The following is a 17,710-nucleotide window of genomic DNA, read 5'->3' on the forward strand; positions in this document are numbered from 1 at the left end:
GCCTCCTGCTTTGGTCTTCTTCAATATTACTTTGGCTATTTGGGGTCTTTTGTGGTTCCATACAAATTTTAGGATTGTTTTTTTCTAGCTTCAAGAAGAATGCTTGTGCAATTTTGATTGGCATTGCATTGAATGTGTAGATTGTGTTGGGTGGTATTGACACTTTAACAATATTTATTCTTCCAATCCATGAGCATGGAATATTTTTTCATTTCTTTGTATCTTCTTCAATTTCCTTCATAACCTTTCTATAGTTTTCAGCATACAGATCTTTTACATCTTTGGTTAGGTTTATTCCTAGGTATTTTATGATTCTTGGTGCAGTTGTGAATGGGATCAGTTTCTTTATTTCTCTTTCTGTTGTTTCATTATTGGTGTATAAAAATGCAACTGATTTCTGTACATTAATTTTGTATCCTGCGACTTTGCTGAATTCATGTATCAGTTCTAGCAGACTTTTGGTGGAGTCTATCGGATTTTCCATGTATAATATCATGTCATCTGCAAAAAGCAAAAGCTTGACTTCATCTTTGCCAATTTTGATGCCTTTGTTTTCATTTTGTTGTCTGACTGCCGATGCTAGAACTTCCAATACTATGTTAAACAACAGCGGTGAGGGTGAACATCCCTTTCGTGTTCCTGATCTCAAGGAGAAAGCTCTCAGTTTTTCCCCATTTAGGATAATATTAGCTGTGGTCTTTTCACAGATGGCTTTTATGATGTTTATGAATGTTCCTTCTATCCCAACTTTCTCAAGGGTTTTTATTAAGAAAGGATGCTATATTATGCAGCAAAGGCAGTCCTGAGAGGAAAATACATTGCAGTTCAAGCCTATCTCAATAAACAAGTAAAATCCCAAATACAAAATCTAACAGCACACCTAAAGTAACTAGAAGCATAACAGCAAAGACACCACAAACCTAGCAGAAGAAGAGAAATACTAAAAATCACAGCAGAAATAAACAATATAGAATCTAAAAAACAAACAAACAAACAAAAAACAGTAGAGCAGATCAATGAGTTGGTTTTTTTGAAAAAATAAACAAAATTGATAAACCTCTAGCCAGGCTTCTCAAGAAGAAAAGAGAGGAGCCAAATAGATAAAATAACAAATGAAAATGTAATTATTACAACCAGTCCCTCAGAAATACAAGCAATTATCAGGGAATACTATGAAAAATTATATGCCAACAAACTGGACAACCTGGAAGAAATGGACAAATTCCTAAACACCCACACACTTCCAAAACTCAAACGGGAAGAAATAGAAAATTTGAACAGACCCATAACTAGTGAAGAAATTGAATCAGTTATCAAAAATCTCCCAAGAAATAAGAGTCCAGGACCAGATGGCTTCCCTGGGGAATTCTACCAGACCTTTAAAGCAGAGATAATACCTATCCTTCTCAAGCTGTTCCAAAAAAAGAAAGGGAAGGAAAACTTCCAGACTCATTCTATGAGGCCAGCATTATTTTAATTCCCAAACCAGAGACCCAGAAGAAAAAGAGAACTACAGGCCAATATCCCTGATGAATATGGATGCAAAAATTCTCAACAAGATACTAGTAAATCAAATTCAACAGCATATAAAAATAATTATTCACCATGATCAAGTGGGATTCATTCCTGAGCTTCAGGGCTGGTTCAATATTTGCAAATCAATCAATGTGATACATCACATTAATAAGAGAAAAAATAAGAACCATATGACCCTGTCAATAGATGCAGAAAAAGCATTTGAGCTTACTTTTGTTAAGATTCCACATGAAAGAGATCATATGGTATTTGCCTTTCTCTAATTGCATGAAGCGTTATGCCTTCAACGTCCATTCATTGAGTCACAAGTGCTAAGATTTCATTCTTTTTTATAGCTGAATAATATTTCACTGTGTGTGTGTGTGTGTGTGTGTGCGTATGTGCACACGTGTGCATGAATCCCTTCTTATTCATTCATTCATTGGTGGACACTTAGGTTTTTTCCATGTCTTGGCTATTGTAAATAATGATTCAATAAACATGAGATGCATATATTTTTTCAAATCAGTGTTTTCATTTTTTTTTAAGACAAATACCCAGGAGTGGAATTGCTGGATCATATGGTAGTTCTACTTTGAATTTTTTGAAGAAATTCCACACTGTTTGCCATAGTGGTTGCATCAATTTACATTCCTACCAACAGTGCACAAGTGTTCTCTTTTCTCTATATGAAGGCCTGCACTTGTTATTTCTTGTCTTTTTGATACCAGCCATTCCTATATGTATGAACTATCTCACTGTGGTTTTGATTTGCATTTCCCTGATAATTAGTGATGTTGAGCATAACTTTACGTACCTGTTGGCTATCTGTATGTCTTGTTTGGAAAAATGTCTATTCAGATATATTGTTTAGTTTGTTTGTAGTTGTTGAGTTGTAGAATTTCTTTGTTTTGAATAGTAGTTCTTTATCAGATACATGATTTGCAAGTGATCTTCTCCCCTTCGGTTTGTTGCCTTTTCATTTTGTTGTGCAGTACCTTTTTTTTTTTTTTTAATATACTTTGCTTCCTTTGCTGTACAGTAGCTTTTTAGTTTGATGTAGTCCCACTTGTTTTTACTTTTGGTGTCAGATCAAAAAACTCATTGACAAAACTGATGTCAAGGACATTACTGCCTTTGTTTTCTTAGAGTTTTATGGTTTCAGGTCTTCAAGAGTTTAATCATTTTGAGTAAATTTTTTGTGTGATGTAAGAAGTGTTTGTGTGTGAATGAAAACCTAATTTTTTAAAGTGGGCTCTGGGTACTGAGGGTAAGTCCCTTTCAGTGTTGTGGTGGTGATTTTGTCCTTTTCAATGATGTGAACAATGACTCCTATGTCTGACACTGCATCCTGGTCCATAGCTTTAAGCATGGCTTGTTATATGAATTCAAACAGGTGCTCTAGATTCATGTTTGGCTCCCAAAGGGACTCATATATCCCATACATTTGTTTATCGCATATGCTGATGACCAGAAAGTCGTCAGTCACCGTGGGGTAGCTGATGAGGTCTAAAGGGCAATGAAGGGCTTAAAGATTTTGGAAACTAATTGGGCAATTACTAGGTCAGTGTAGTACTGGCCAAACTATTTCTCAGAAAGGAGGTTGGCCACTATGCTCATGAAGGTTTAAGGCTTTATCTGCCAGCCATACTATAGCTCATACACGTTCATCCAGAACTTGAGGTGCAGAGCAGTAGTCTGGACATTGGTGGTGAGTCCAGCCAATCTGATGTACAGCCAGTCAGCCATGGAAAAATCTTCTGGAAGTCTGTGGTTATCACCTGGGCCTGGAAGTAGGACTAATTGTATTCTCCCTTTGCTTTATTTTTTATTGAGGTGTAATTAACATACAATTTTGTATTATTTTCAGGTGTATGACACTGGTTCAAGAATTCTATACATTAGTCACAACTTACCATGATCATTGTCATCACTATCTGTCACCATACAATGTTATTACAATATTATTGGCTATATTCCCTATGCTCTACTTTTCATCTCCATGACTTACTTATTTTATAACTGGAAATTTGTACCTCTTAATCTCCTTTATATCACCCACCCCCTCTTCTCTGGCACCCACCAGTTTGTTCCCTGTTTTTAAGAGTCTTTGTTTGTTTGTTCATTCATTTGTTTTGCTTTTTAGGTCCCACATGTAAATGAAATCATATGGCATTTGTCTTTTTCTATATGACTTGTTTCACATAGTGTAATACCCTCTAGGTCTATCTATGTTGTCACAAAGGACAAGGTTTCACCTCTTTCATGGCTGAGCAATATTCCAGCTTGCACATGCACATGCACGTGCGTACACACACACACACACACACACATACACACACACACACACAAACACACCCCACACTGAATCTTTATTCATTCATCTATTTATAGACCTAGGTTGCTTCCATAACTTGTTATTATAAATAATGCTGCCATAAACACAGGGATGCACATATATTTTCAAATTAGTGTTTTTGTATTCTTTGGGTAAATACCCAGTAGAGAAATTACTGAATCATGTAACATTTCTGTTTTTAATATTTTGATAAATCTCCATACTGTTTTCCACAGTGGCTGTACCAATTTGCATTCCCACCAACTGTGCACAAGATTTTCTTTTTCTCCACCTCCTCACTAACATGTATTATTTCTTGTCTTTTTGACAATAGCCATTCTGACAGTATAAGGTGATATCTCATTGTGGTTTTGATTTGCATTTTCCTGATAATCAGCAATGTTGAGCATCTTTTTTCTTGTGGGTCTGTTGGCCATCTGTATTTCTGTGGAAAAATATCTATTAAGATCTTCTGCCCATTTTTTGATAAAATTACTTTTTTGATATCAAATTTTGTGTTCTTCATACATTTTGGTTATTAACCCCTTATCAGATAAATCATTTGTGAAGATCTTCTCTCATTCAGTAGGTTGTCTTTTCATTTTGTTGACGGTTTCCTTAGCTATGCAAAAGAGTTTTATTTTGTGGTAGTCACAATAGTTTGTTGTTGCTTTTTTTTCCTTTACCTGGAGACATATCTAGAAAAACGTTGCTAAGGCAATGAGAGATTACTGCATATATTTTTATCTAGAAGTTTTATGGTTTCAGATCTCACATTTAGGTGTTTAAACCATTTTGAATTTATTTTTGTGTAGGGTATTAAAGCATATGGTCCAGTTTTCCCAGTACCATTTATTGAAGGGACTTTCCCCCACTGTATATTCTTGCCTACTTTATTATAGATTGACCATATAAACATGGGTTTATATCTGGCATCTCTATTCTGTTGATCTTTGTGTCTATTTTTGTACCATACTGCTTTTTTATAGCTTTGTAGTTTATACCTTGAAACCTGGGATTGTGGTACCTCTAGCTTTGTTCTTCTTTCTTGACATTGTTTTAGCTATTTGAGTAGCTTTTTTTTGGCTTCATACAAATTTCAGTATAATTTTAGTTCTGTGAAAAGTGTTGTTGGTGTTTCAATCAAGATTGCACTGAATTTGCAGATAGCTTTGGACATTGTGGACACTTTAACAATATTAATTCTTCTTAAATCCATTGGCATGGAATATATTTCCATTTGTTTATATCATCTTCAATTTTTTCATGAGTGTTTTATGGTTTTCAGAGTATGGGTTTTTTACTTCCTTGATTAAGTTTATTCCTCGGTATTTTATATTTTGTGGTGCAATTGCAAATGGGATTGCTTTTTTAAAAATTTATTTTTCTGCTACTTTGTTATTAGTGTATAGAAATGTAACAGATTCTGTATGTTTATTTTGTATTCTGCAAATTTACTGACTACTTTATTTCTAATAGTTTTTAGGTGGAGTCTTTAGGGTTTTATAGAGAGATTATCAAGTCAGTTACAAATAGTGACAGTTTCACTTTTTAATTTGGATGCCTTTTATTTTTCTTGTCTGATTTCCACAGCTAGGACTTCTAGTGCTATGTAGAATAAAGTGGTGGGAGTGAATAGACATCCTTTTCTTGTTCCTGATCTTGGAGGAAAGTTTTTAGTTTTTCTCCATTGGGTATGATGTTAGCTGTTTTTCATATATGACCTTTATTATGTGGAGCTATGTTCCCTTTAAATCCACTTTGTTCAGAAACTTCATCATAAATGAATGTATTTTTCAAATGTTTTTTCTGCATCTATGGAAATGATCATACAGTTTTTATCTTTTCTTAACGTGATACATCACATCAATTGACTTGTGAATACTGAACTACACTTGAATCCCTGGAATAAATCCTACTTGATTGTGGTGAATGATTTAAAAAATGTATTGCTGAATTCAGTTGATATATTTTGTTGAGGATTTTTGCATCTATGTTCATCAGAGATATTGATATTGGCCTGTAAGTTTTTTTTAAGTTCATTTATTTATTATGAGAGAGAGAGAGAGCGTGCAAACATGAGTAGGGGAGGGAAAGAGAAAGAGGGAGAGAGAGAATCCTTGTCAGCACAGAGCCCAATGTGGGGCTTGATCTCATGAATCATGAGATCATGACCTGAGCCAAAACCAAGAGTTGGACACTTAACTGACTGAGCCACTTAGGCGCCCCAGCCTGTAGGGTTTGTTTGTTTGTTTTTTAATAGTTGCCTTTGTCAGGTTTTGGTATTAGGATGATGTTGATTTTATAGAATAAATTTGGAAATTTTCCTTCTTCTTTTAGGAATAGCTTGAGAAGAATAGGTATTAACTCTTCTTTAAATGTTTGGTAGAATTCACCTATGAAGTGATCTGGTCCAGGACTTTGTTGGGAGTTTTTTGAGTACTGTTCAATTTTATAACAGGTAATTAGTCTGTTCAAATTTTTTGTTTCTTCCTGATTTAGTTTTGGAAGATTATATACTTCTAAGAATTTACCCCCCCCCTTTTTTTGTAGGTTGTCCAATTTGTTGACATATAAATTTTATGATATTCTCTTATAATTCCTTGTATTTCTGTGGTATTGGTTATTTTCTCTTCTTTGTTTCTGATTCTGAGTCCTCCCTTTTTAAATTTTTTTAATGTTTATTTATTTACTTTTAATTTTTTAAAAGATCTTTGAAAGTTTATTTTGAGATACAGAAAAAGTGTGAACAGGGGAGGAACAGAGGGAGAGGAGAGAGTGAGAATCCCAAGCAGGTTTCGGCACTGCTGGCAAGAAGCTCAATGCAGGGCTCTAACTCATGAACTGTGAGATCATCACCTGAGGCAAAGTCAGACGTTTAACCAACTGAGCCACCCAGACACCCCAAATGTTTATTTTTGAGAGAGAATGAGCACATGTGAGCAGAGGAGGGGCAGAGAGAGAGGAAGACACAGAATCTGAAGCTGGTTCCAGGATCTGAGCTGTCAGCACAGAGCCCAACATGGGGCTTGAACTCACAAACCATGATATGACCTGAGCTGAAGTCAGACACTTAACCAACTGAGTCGCCCACATGCCTCAAGTCCTCTTTTTCGCTTGATGAGTTTGATGAAGGTTTATCATTTAGTTTATCTCCTCAAAGAACCGGCTCCTGGTTTCATTGGTCTTATCTATGTATTGTTTTTAGTCTCTATTTCATTTATTTCAACTCTAATCTTAATTTTCCTTCCTTGTAATAGCTTTGGTCTTTGTTCATTGTTCTCTTCCTAATGCTTCAGGTGTAAGGTTAGGTGTTTGAGGTTTTTTGTTTTTTATTTTTATTTTTTTTAAGGTAGGCCCATATCACGATAAGCTTTCCTCTTAGAATTGCTTTTGCTGCATCTCCAAGATTTCAGACCATTTTGTTTTCTTTCTTTTTTTTAATTTTTTAAATGTTTATTTATTATTGAGATGGAGCAAGAGCATAGGAGGGGTAGAGAGAGGGGGAGAGACAGAATCTTAAACAAGCTCCGGGTTCTGAGCTGTCAGCACAGAGCCCGATGAGGGACTCGAATTCATGAACCAAGAGATCAAGACCTGAGCCAAAGTCAGTAGCTTAACCAACTGAGCCAACCAGGTGCCCAAGACCATTGTGTTTTCATTTGCACTGGTCTCCATGTATTTTTTTCTAAATTTCCTTTTTTATTCGTGGTTAACCCATTCATTGTTTAGTAGCTTGTTTAGCCTCCATGTCCTTTTGTGTTTTCCAGATATTCTTGTAATTGATTTGTTTCATACCATTGTGGTTGGAAAAGTTGCTTAATATGATTGCAATCTTCTTAAATTTATTGACTTTTTTGTGGTCTAAAGTGATCTATCCTGGAGAATGTTCCATATACACATGGAAAGAATGTGTATTCTGCTATTTTTGGATGGGCTATTCTGTATATATTTGTTAGGTCCATCTGGTCTAATATGCCATTCAAAGACACTTTCCTTGTTAATTTTCTGTCTGAATGATCTATTAATGTAAATGGGTTGTTAAAGTCCCCTACTACTATTGTATTATTGTCAGTTTCTCCCTTTATGTCTGTTAATATTTGGTTTATGTATTTAGGTGCTCCTATGTTAGATACATAGATATTTATAACTGCTATATCCTCTTATTGTATTGATCCCTTATTATATAGTGTTCTTTGTCTCTTACTAGTCTTTGTTTTAAAGTATATTATGTCTAAGTATTGCTCCCCTTTCTTCTTTATTTTTCCTTCTATTTGTATGGTATGTTTTTTCAGCCCTTCATTTCCAGCCTACATGTCTTTAGGTCTTAAGTGAGTCTCTTCTAGGCAGCATTAATACACATCTAATTTTTTAAATCTAGTCAGCCCCCCTAGGTCTTTTGATTGGAGCATTTAGTCCATTTAAAGTAATTATTAATAAGTATGTACATATTGCCATTTTGTTAATTTTTTCCTGGTTGTTTGTGTAGTTCTTCTCTGTTCCCTCCTTCTTCTATTGCTCTTTTCTCTTGTGGCTTGATGGATTTCTTTAGTGTTATGCTTGGATTCATTTCTCTTTATTTTTTGTGTATCTATTATAGGTTTTTGATTTGGGGTTACCATTGGATTTGTATATAACATCTTATGTGTACAGCAGTCTATGTTAAGTTGGTGGTTGCTTAAGTTTGAACACACTCTAAAGGCATAAATTTTTAGTCCCCCCTCCATGTTTCATGTATTTGTTGTAATAGTTTATAACTTTTTGTGTATCATATCCCTCAACTGTTTTTTTTTTTTTGAGGATATAGATTTTACTGCTTTTGGGTTTTAATTCCATACTACCTTTATAAGTGATTAAACTACTTCCTTTACTACATGTTTGCTTTTAGTCATGAATTTTCCTTTCATAATTTTTGTTTTAGTCCTGATTATGGCCTTTATTTTCTACTGAAAGAATTGTCTTTAACATTTCTTGTAAGGCTAGTTTAGTGATGATGAACTCCTTTGTTTGACTGGGAAAGTCTTTATCTCTCCTATTCTGAATGATAACCGTGCTGGGTAAAGTATTCTTTTTATTTTTTTTAATTTTTTTTTAAAATTTAGATCTAAATTAGCATATAGTGCAACAATGATTTTAGGAGTAGATTCCTTAATGTCCTTTACCCATTTAGCCCATCCCCCCTCCACAAGCCCTCTAGTAACCCTCTGTTTGTTCTCCATATTTAAAGTCTCTTATGTTTTGTCCCCCTCCCTGTTTTTATATTTTTTGTTTCCCTTATGTTCACCTGTTCTGTGTCTTAAAGTCCTCATATGAGTGAAGTCACATGATATTTGTTTTTCTCTGATTAATTTCGCTTAGCGTAATACCCTCTAGTTCCATCCATGTAGTTGAAAATGGCAAGATTTCATTCTTTTTGATTGCCGAGTAATACTCCATTGTATATATATGCCATATCTTCTTTATCCATTCACCCATCGATGAACATTTGGGCTGTTTCCATACTTTGGCTATTGTTGATAGTGCTGCTATAAACATTGGGGTGCATGTGTCCCTTCAAAACAGCACATCTGTATCCCTTGGACAAATACCTAGTAGTGCAATTGCTGGGTCATAGGGTAATTCCATTTTTAATTTTTTTGAGGAACCCCCATACAGTTATCCAGAGTGGCTGCACCAGTTTCCATTCACACCAGTAGGGCAAAAGAGATCCTCTTTTTCCACATCCTTGCCAACATCTGTTGTTGCCTGAGTTGTGAATGTTAGCCATTCTGACAGGTGTAGGTGGTATCTAATTGTGGTTTTGAGTTCTATTTCCCTGATGATGAGTGATGTTGGGCATTTTTTCATGTGTTGGGTGGCCATCTGGGTGTCTTCTTTGGTGAAATGTCTATTCATGTCTTTTGCTCATTTCTTCACTGGATTATTTGTTTTTGGGGTGTTGAGTTTGATAATTCTTTATAGATTTTGGATACTAACCCTTTACCTGTTATGTCGTTTGCAAATATCTTCTCCCATTCTGTCGGTTGCCTTTTAGTTTTGCTGATTGTTTCCTTTGCTGTGCGGAAGCTTTTTTTTTGATGAGGTCCCAGTAGTTCATTTTTGCTTTTGTTTCCCTTGCCTCTGGAGATGTGTTGTGTAAGAAGTTGCTGCGGCCAAGGTCAAAGAGGTTTTTGCCTGCTTTCTCCTCAAGGAGGAGGAAATGTCTTACATTTAGGTCTTTCATCCATTTTGAGTTTATTTTTGTGCCTGGTGTAAGAAAGTGGTCCAGGTTCATTTTTCTGCATGTTGCTGTCCAGTTTTCCCAGCACCACTTGCTGAGGAGACTGTCTTTATTCCATTGGATATTCTTTCCTGCTTTGTCAAAGATTGGCCATACATTTGTGGGTCCACTTCTGGGTTCTCTATTCTGTCCCAATGATCTGAGTGTCTGTTCTTGTGCCAGTATCATGCTGTCTTGATGATTACAACTTTGTAGCATAGGTTGAAGTCCAGGATTGTGATGCCTCCTGCTTTGGTTTTCTTTTTCAATATCACTTTGGATATTCAGGGTCTTTTCTGGTTCCATACAAATTTTAGGGATTATTTTTTAGAGCACTGTGAAGAATGCTCATGTTATTTGGATAGGGATTGTACTGAATATGTAGATTGCTTTGGGTAGTATTGACATTTTAACAATATTTGTTCTTCCTATCCAGGAGCATGGAATCTTTTTCCATTTTTTGGTGTCTTCTTCAATTTATTTCATAAGCTTTTTATAGTTTTCAGTGTATAGATTTTTCACCTCTTTGGTTAGATTTATTCCTAGGTATTTTATGGTTTTTGGTGCAATTATAAATGGGATCAATCCTTGATCTCTCTTTCTGTTGCTTCCTTGTTGGTGAATAGGAATGAAACTGATTTCTGTGCATTTATTTTATATCCTGCAACTTTGCTGAATTCATGAATCAGATCTAGCAGTTTTTTGATGAAATCTTTTGGGTTTTCCACATAGAGTATCATGTCATCTGCGAAGAGTGAAAGTTTGACCTCCTCCTGGCTGATCTGGATGCCTTTTATTTCTTTGTGTTGTCTGATTGCTGAGGTTAAGACTTCCAATATTATGTTGAATAACAGTAGTGAGAGTGGACATCCCTGTCTTGTTCCTGACCTTACGAGAAAATCTGTTTTTCCTCATTGAGGATGATATTAGCGTTGGGTCATTAATATATGGCTTTTATGATCTCGAGGTATGATTCTTCTATCCCTACTTTCTTGAGGGCTTTTATCAAGAAAGCATGCTGTATTTTGTCAAATTTCTTTTATTGATGTGATGAATCACGTTAATTGTTTTGTAGATATTGAATCAGCCCTGCATCCCAGGTATAAATCCCACTTGGTCATGGTGAATAATTTTTTTTAATGTATTGTTTGATCCGGTTGGCTAATATCTTGTTGAGGATTTTTGCATCCATGTTTATCAGGGAAATTGGCCTATAGTTCTCCTTTTTAGTGGTGTCTCTGTCTGGTTTTGGAATCAAGGTAATGCTGGCCTCATAGAAAGAGTTTGGAAGTTTTCCTTCCATTTCTATTTTTTTGGAACAGCTTCAAGAGAATAGGTGTTAACTCTTCCTTAAATGGTAGAATTGCCCCAGAAAGCCATCTGGCCCTAGACTCTTGTTTTTTGGGAAATTTTTATTACTCATTCGATTTCTTTACTGGTTATGGGTGTGTTCAAATTTTCTATTTCTTCTTGTTTCAGTAGTGTATATGTTTCTAGGAATTTGTCCATTTCTTCCAGATTGCCCATTTTATTGGCATATAATTCCTCATAATATTCTCTTATTGTTTTATTACTGCTGTGTTGGTTGTGATCTCTCCTCTTTTGTTCTTGATTTTATTTGGGTCCTTTCCTTTTTCTTTTCGATCAAACTGGCTAGGGGTTTATCAATTTTGTTAATTCTTTCAAAGAGCTAGCTTCTGGTTTCACTGATCTATTCTACTGTTTTTGTTTTGTTTTTGTTTTTTTGGGTTTTTTTTTCAGGTTTATTCACATTAATTTCTGCTCTAATCTTTATTATTTCCTGTCTTCTGCTGGTTTTGGGTTTTATTTGCTGTTCTTTTTCCAGCTCTTTAAGGTGTAAGATTAGGTTGTGTATCTGAGATCTTTCTTCCTTCTTTAGGAAGGCCTGGATTGCTATATACTTTCCTCTTATGACCGCCTTTGCTGTGTCCCATACGTTTTGGGTTGTGGTATTATCATTTTCATTGGCTTCCATATAATTTTTCATCTCCTCTTTAACTTCTTAGTTGGCCCATTCACTCTTTAGTAGGATGTTCTTCAGTCTCCAAGTATTTGTTACCTTTCCAAATTTTTTCTTGTGGTAGATTTCGAGTTTCATAGTGTTGTGGTCTGAAAATATGCACAGTATAATCTTGATCTTTTTGTACTTTTGAGGACTGATTTGTGTCCCAGTATGTGGTCTATTCTGGATAATGTTCCATGTGCACTGGAGAGGTGCTTTAGGATGAAATGTTCTGAATATATCCATTAAGTCCATCTGGTCCAGTGTGTCATTCAAAGCCATGGTTTCCTTGTTGATTATTTGATTAGATTATCTGTCGATTGCTGTGAGTGGGGTGTTGAAGTCTCCTATTATGGTATTACTATCAGCGAGTTTATGTTTGTGATTAATGGATTTATATATTTGGGTGCCTCCACATTTGGTGCATAAATGTTTACAATTGTTAGGTCTTCTTGGAGGATAGACCCTTAATTATGATATAATGCCCTTCTTCATCTCTTGATACAGACTTTATTGTAAAGTCTCGATTGTCTGATATAAGTATGGCTACTCTGGCTTTCTTTTGTTGACCATTAGCATGATAGATGGTTCTCCATCCCCTTACTTTCAATCTGAAGGTGTCTTTAGGTCTAAAGTGGGTCTCTTGTAAATAGCATAAAGATGGATCTCGTTTTCTTACCCATTCTATTACCCTATGTCTTTTAATTGGAGCATTGAGTCCATTGACATTTAGAGTGAGTACTGAAAGATAACAATTTATTGCCATTATGTTGCTTGTAGAGTTGGAGTTCCTGGTGGTGTTCTCAGATCCTTTCTAATCTTTGTTGCTTTTGGTATCTATCTATCATCTATTTTTTTTTCATCTTTTCTCCCCTCAGAGAGTCCCCCTTAAAATTTCTTGTAGGGCTGGTTTAGTGTCACAAACTCCTTTAATTTTTGTTTGTCTGGGAAACTTTCTCTCTCCTATTTTGAATGACAGCCTTGCTGGATAACGAATTCTTGGTTGCATATTTTTCTGATTCAGCACGTTGAATATATCTTGACACTCCTTTCTGGCCTGCCAAGTTTCTATGGATAGGTCTGCTGCAAGCCTGATCTGTCTTCCCTTGTAGGTTATGGACTTTTTTTTCTCTTGCTGCTTTCATGATTCTCTCCTTGCCTGAGTGTTTTGTGAATTTGACTCTGCTATGCCTTGTTGATGCTCAGTTTTTGTTGAATGTAATGGGGATCCTCTGTGTTTCCTGGATTTTGATGTCTGTGTCTTTCCCCAGGTTAGGAAAATTTTCTGCTATGATTTGCTCATATAACCCTTCTACCCCTATTTCTCTCTCTTCCTTGTCTGGGACGCCTATGATCCTGATGTTGTTCCTTTTTAATGAGTCATTGATTTAATTCTTAAATCATGCTCTTTTGCCTTAATCTCCCTCTTTTTTTCTGCTTCATTATTCTCCATAAGTTTGTCCTCCATCTGGGCTGATGGCTCGGAGCCTGGAGCCTGTTTCCAATTCTGTGTCTCCCTCTCTCTCTGCCCCTCCCCCGTTCATGCTCTGTCTCTCTCTGTCCCAAAAATAAATAAAAACGTTGAAAAAAAAATTTAAAAAAATTAAAAAAGTTTGTCCTCCATATCGCTGATTCTCTGTTCTGCCTCCTCCATCCTTGCCTCTGCAGCATCCACTCGAGATTGCAGCTCAGTTATAGAATTTTTTATTTCATCCTGCCTAGGTTTTACTTCTTTTTTCTCTGCAGAAAAGGATTCGAATCCATTGTCAACTCCAGCTAGTATTCTTATGATTCTAAATTTTGGTCCAGACATCTTGCTTGTATCTGTATTGGTTAAGCCCCTGGCTGTCATTTCTTCCTCTCTTTCTTTTGGGGTGAATTCCTTCATTTCATCATTTTGAATGTAGAAAAGGAATTAAGGAGGTAGAAAAATTAAAATAAAAAAAATTAAAATTATAAAAATATTAAAATTAAAAACAAATACACACACAAAAATTTGAATAAATGATGCTAGGTCCTAGGTGTGGTTTGGTCTGGGTATTGAAAGTGGCTTGATAGATTAGAGAAAAAAGGAAAAAAAAGGAAATCATTTGAAAACTTGAAAAAATGAATACAATGAAGTAGACTAAAATAAAATGATGGAAGTAAAATAGAATTTGAAAAAATTTAAACAAAAGTAAAAAATATAGTAGAAAAAAATAAAAATATTTTTAATAAAAATTGAAAATAAAAATGAATTTTTTCTTTCTGTATTCAAGAAAAGAAATGAAAGAGGAGAGAAAGAAAGGAAGAAAGAAAGAAAATCGAATAGATGGACCTAACAGACTGAAATACAACTGAAATTACTTTGTTTTCCCCTTGAAGTCAAACTGTGAAGTGCTTTACAGTCCGTAAACTAAGCAGGTGGTGAGACTTGTGTTCTTGAAGAGCGAGGTTGGCCCAGTTGGGCAGGGCTTAGTGTAATGGCTTCCTTCTCCACTAGATGGCGCTGATAGCCTACTGGGATGGATTGCTGTGGTGCTTGTAGGTGAGTATACGCATGCGTGGAAGTGGTGAAAATGGTGTCACCGAGCTACTCAGTCTCTAGTACTGGAACTCTCTTCTCCCTGATCAGTAATTGTGCACCCGTCCTTCATCTTCAGCTTCTGTCCACTCCTCACTTCTACACTGTCCATGACAAAGACCCAGGCAGCACCTCCCTCCCAAGTTTTGTCTCATATGTGGCTGCCTTCTCTGGCCCCCCCTTCTGAGGGACTGTGGCTTTGACCCATTCCGCCCCTCTGCGGAGGGTCTCACCGAGCAATGGCCAAGTGCTGGCCACACCCAGGAACGCTTGCAGGACCATGCTGCTGCCGATGCCCGGAGACTGCAGCCAGGTGCCAGATAGCCCCCAAAAAAGTTCACGAAACAGTGTAGCAGCAGCTCCTCAGGGATTATGGAAAGTCACAACATACATCTGGCACCAGGCTTCACCCCCAATGACCTTTTTCCCCGCACCAGTGAATGTGGCTGTTCTCTGAGGTCTGCTGCGCCCAGGTAGCCTCACAGCTTCTACTAAATGTCCTTCCAGCAATGGAACTGCTTCTCCCCGTGTGGCCCAAGAATCTCCCGGACCCCACTCTGCTCCTGGGGATTCGCCCTTCCCACCAGAGCACCGCCAGGTATCGAGCTGTGGAGTTTCAGACTCTGCACTCACCCTGTTTAGTCTTAATGGAATCTAAACCCTCTTTTCTCCTTTCTTCCTTTTTAGTTCAGTCCTTGCAGCTGTTTCCAATTTTCCTCTTTCTCTCCAGCTACTTTTGGGGAAGGGTGCTTTTCCCAAATTCCCCACCCCCCCCCATCTCCATCCTCTCTCCACATGCAAAAGCGGCTCCCTGCCCTCCACAGCTTCTCTCTCCCCAAGTTCACCTCTCCATGCCACATACCTGCTGAATTCTGTGGTTCAAGTTGTGCAGATTGTTGTATTAATCCTCAGAGCAGTTTGCTAGGTGTGCAGGATGGTTTAGTGTTGGTCTGGCTGTATTTCATGGACATGAGACACACAAAAAACTTCTATGCTGTTCTGCCATCTTGGCTCCTCCCCAGGGTAAAGTATTATTAGTTTCAGGCAATTTCTTCCTTGCAGTACTTTGAATATATCATGCCACTCTATTCTGGCCTGCAAAGCTGCTGAGAATCAGCTAGAAGCCTTATGGGTTTTCCTTTGTGTGTAACTATTTACTCTTCCTAATCTAAAAATTCCCTCTTTATGATTGCTTTTTGCCATTTTGATTACTTTGTGTCTCGGTGTGGATCTCCTTGGGTTCACTTTGTTAGGAACTCTCTGTGATTCCTGGATCTGCATATCTGTTTCCTTCCCCAGATTAGGTAAGTTTTCTGCCTCCTGCTCTTTCTTCTTCTGGGATCCCTATAAATGTTATTATGCCTAATGATGTTGCAGAGTTCCCCTTAAGCTATTCTCATTTTTAAATTTTTTTCCCTTTTTGCTATTAGCTTGGTTGCTTTCAATCATCCTCTTTCAGATTGCTGATTCATTCCTCTGCATCCTCTAATCTGCTGTTATTCCCTCTAGTGCATTTTTAATTTATTATTGAATTTTTCACCTGTTTCTTTTTTGTTTTCTACTTGAAGTTCTCGAGTTCATCCATTCTTTCCTCAAGTCCAGGGAGTAGCTTTATGACCATTACTTTCAATTCTTTATCAGGCATATTGCTTATCACAGTTTAATTTAGCTTTTTCTGATACTGTTTTAGTCTTTCATTTGGTACATATTCCTCTCATTTGCTTAACTTTGTTTCCATGTATTAGGTAAGTCAGCTACATCTCCTTGTCTTGAAAGTGGTGGCCTTGTATAGAAGAGGTCCTGTGGTGCCCTGTAGCACAATCCCTGGTGACAATCCCTAGTCACCAGAACTGAGAGCTGCAGTGGTGTCTCTTCTGTGGGGCTGCTTGTGCCCTGCTGTTGTGGCTAAGCCACTTGTCTTTATCTCAGACTGCTGTAATGACCCACTGCCTGCTATAAGCACACTGGGCAGGGTTTGGTCCCTATGCTGATAACAGAACTGTCTAGGCCATTGTGGTGGGCAAGGCTGGTAGTCAAGGTAACTGAAAATAGCCCTTCTGCCAGTTGCAGGCACACCAAAAGGTAAGGCTTGCTTCCTACAAGGCCAACTGAAAGGCTTTCATTGGTAGGCTGCAATCAGACTAAGCATCTGCAGTTACCCTCTTTGCAATAGCAGGTGCAAAAGCAGTTGAGCTTCCTCCCTGTGCAGCCAGCTAAGAGGCTCAGTTGGTGAAACTGCAGGCACACTGGTGTGTGGGGTTATCCCCCTTCTCCTCACTTTGGAGTGGTGCTGGTTGGACTTTCAGGGGGCTGGATGCCTACCGAGGAGGGTGGGTCTGTGGGGCAATCCAGGGGCAGGGCGTGTACTGCTAGCAAGATAGGTGGAGAGTGTTAACAATGACTCACACAAGTATCTGGTTTTCCTGTCTGGAGAAGAGAAATGGTGCCTGCTGGTTCTCCACCCCACCCCCCCACCGCACCCCCCAGAGAAATCTAAAGATCCCTGGCCTTCCAGTGCACATCCTGAAATTAGTAAATCAATCTCCTTCACATATACCCCAGGCACTTTTCAAATTGCTGCTTCTGTGCTGTCTTGAGTTACTAAGCTGACTCTAAGGGCAGGGACTCATTTTCCTATTGCCCTCCTGCTCTCCCAGACTTAAGCTGGCTGATCTTTAAAGTATGTTTTTAAAGCCCTGCTTATTTTAAATGCTCCTGAAGTTAAACACCACTGGTTTGCAAGGCCACATAAGGGGACTGGTCTTCCCAGTGTGGGTCCCCTGTGCCTGGAGTGCCTGGTATGAGGTCTCATCCTTTTCGCTTCTCCATTCTGGTGGTATCCCTCCCATTTGTGGTTACTCTCACCAGGGTTTTGGTTTCCACTCTTCATACCTTTTTCAATGTGATCTCCTCTCTACAATGGACTGTGGGAGGTCTGTTCTACCAGTCTTCAGGATGTTTTCAGAGTTAGCTGTATAAATACAGCTGCTATGTTGGTGGACTGTGGGATGA

The 17,710-nt window shown here is 37.5% G+C and overlaps 1 protein-coding gene and 1 pseudogene across 1 annotated transcript in view; both read right to left on the reverse strand.

Annotated features, from left to right (window-relative positions):
- DZIP3 (DAZ interacting zinc finger protein 3) overlaps positions 1-17,710 on the reverse strand; it is a 138,519-nt gene that overhangs the window by 13,484 nt on the left and 107,325 nt on the right. The gene's annotated exons all lie outside the window — the stretch shown is intronic.
- Positions 2,753-3,440, reverse strand: LOC125174497 (proteasome subunit beta type-3-like; annotated as a pseudogene).

Source organism: Prionailurus viverrinus, chromosome C2 (genome assembly GCF_022837055.1).
Source record: "Prionailurus viverrinus isolate Anna chromosome C2, UM_Priviv_1.0, whole genome shotgun sequence".
Classification (NCBI taxonomy): Eukaryota; Metazoa; Chordata; class Mammalia; order Carnivora; family Felidae; genus Prionailurus; species Prionailurus viverrinus.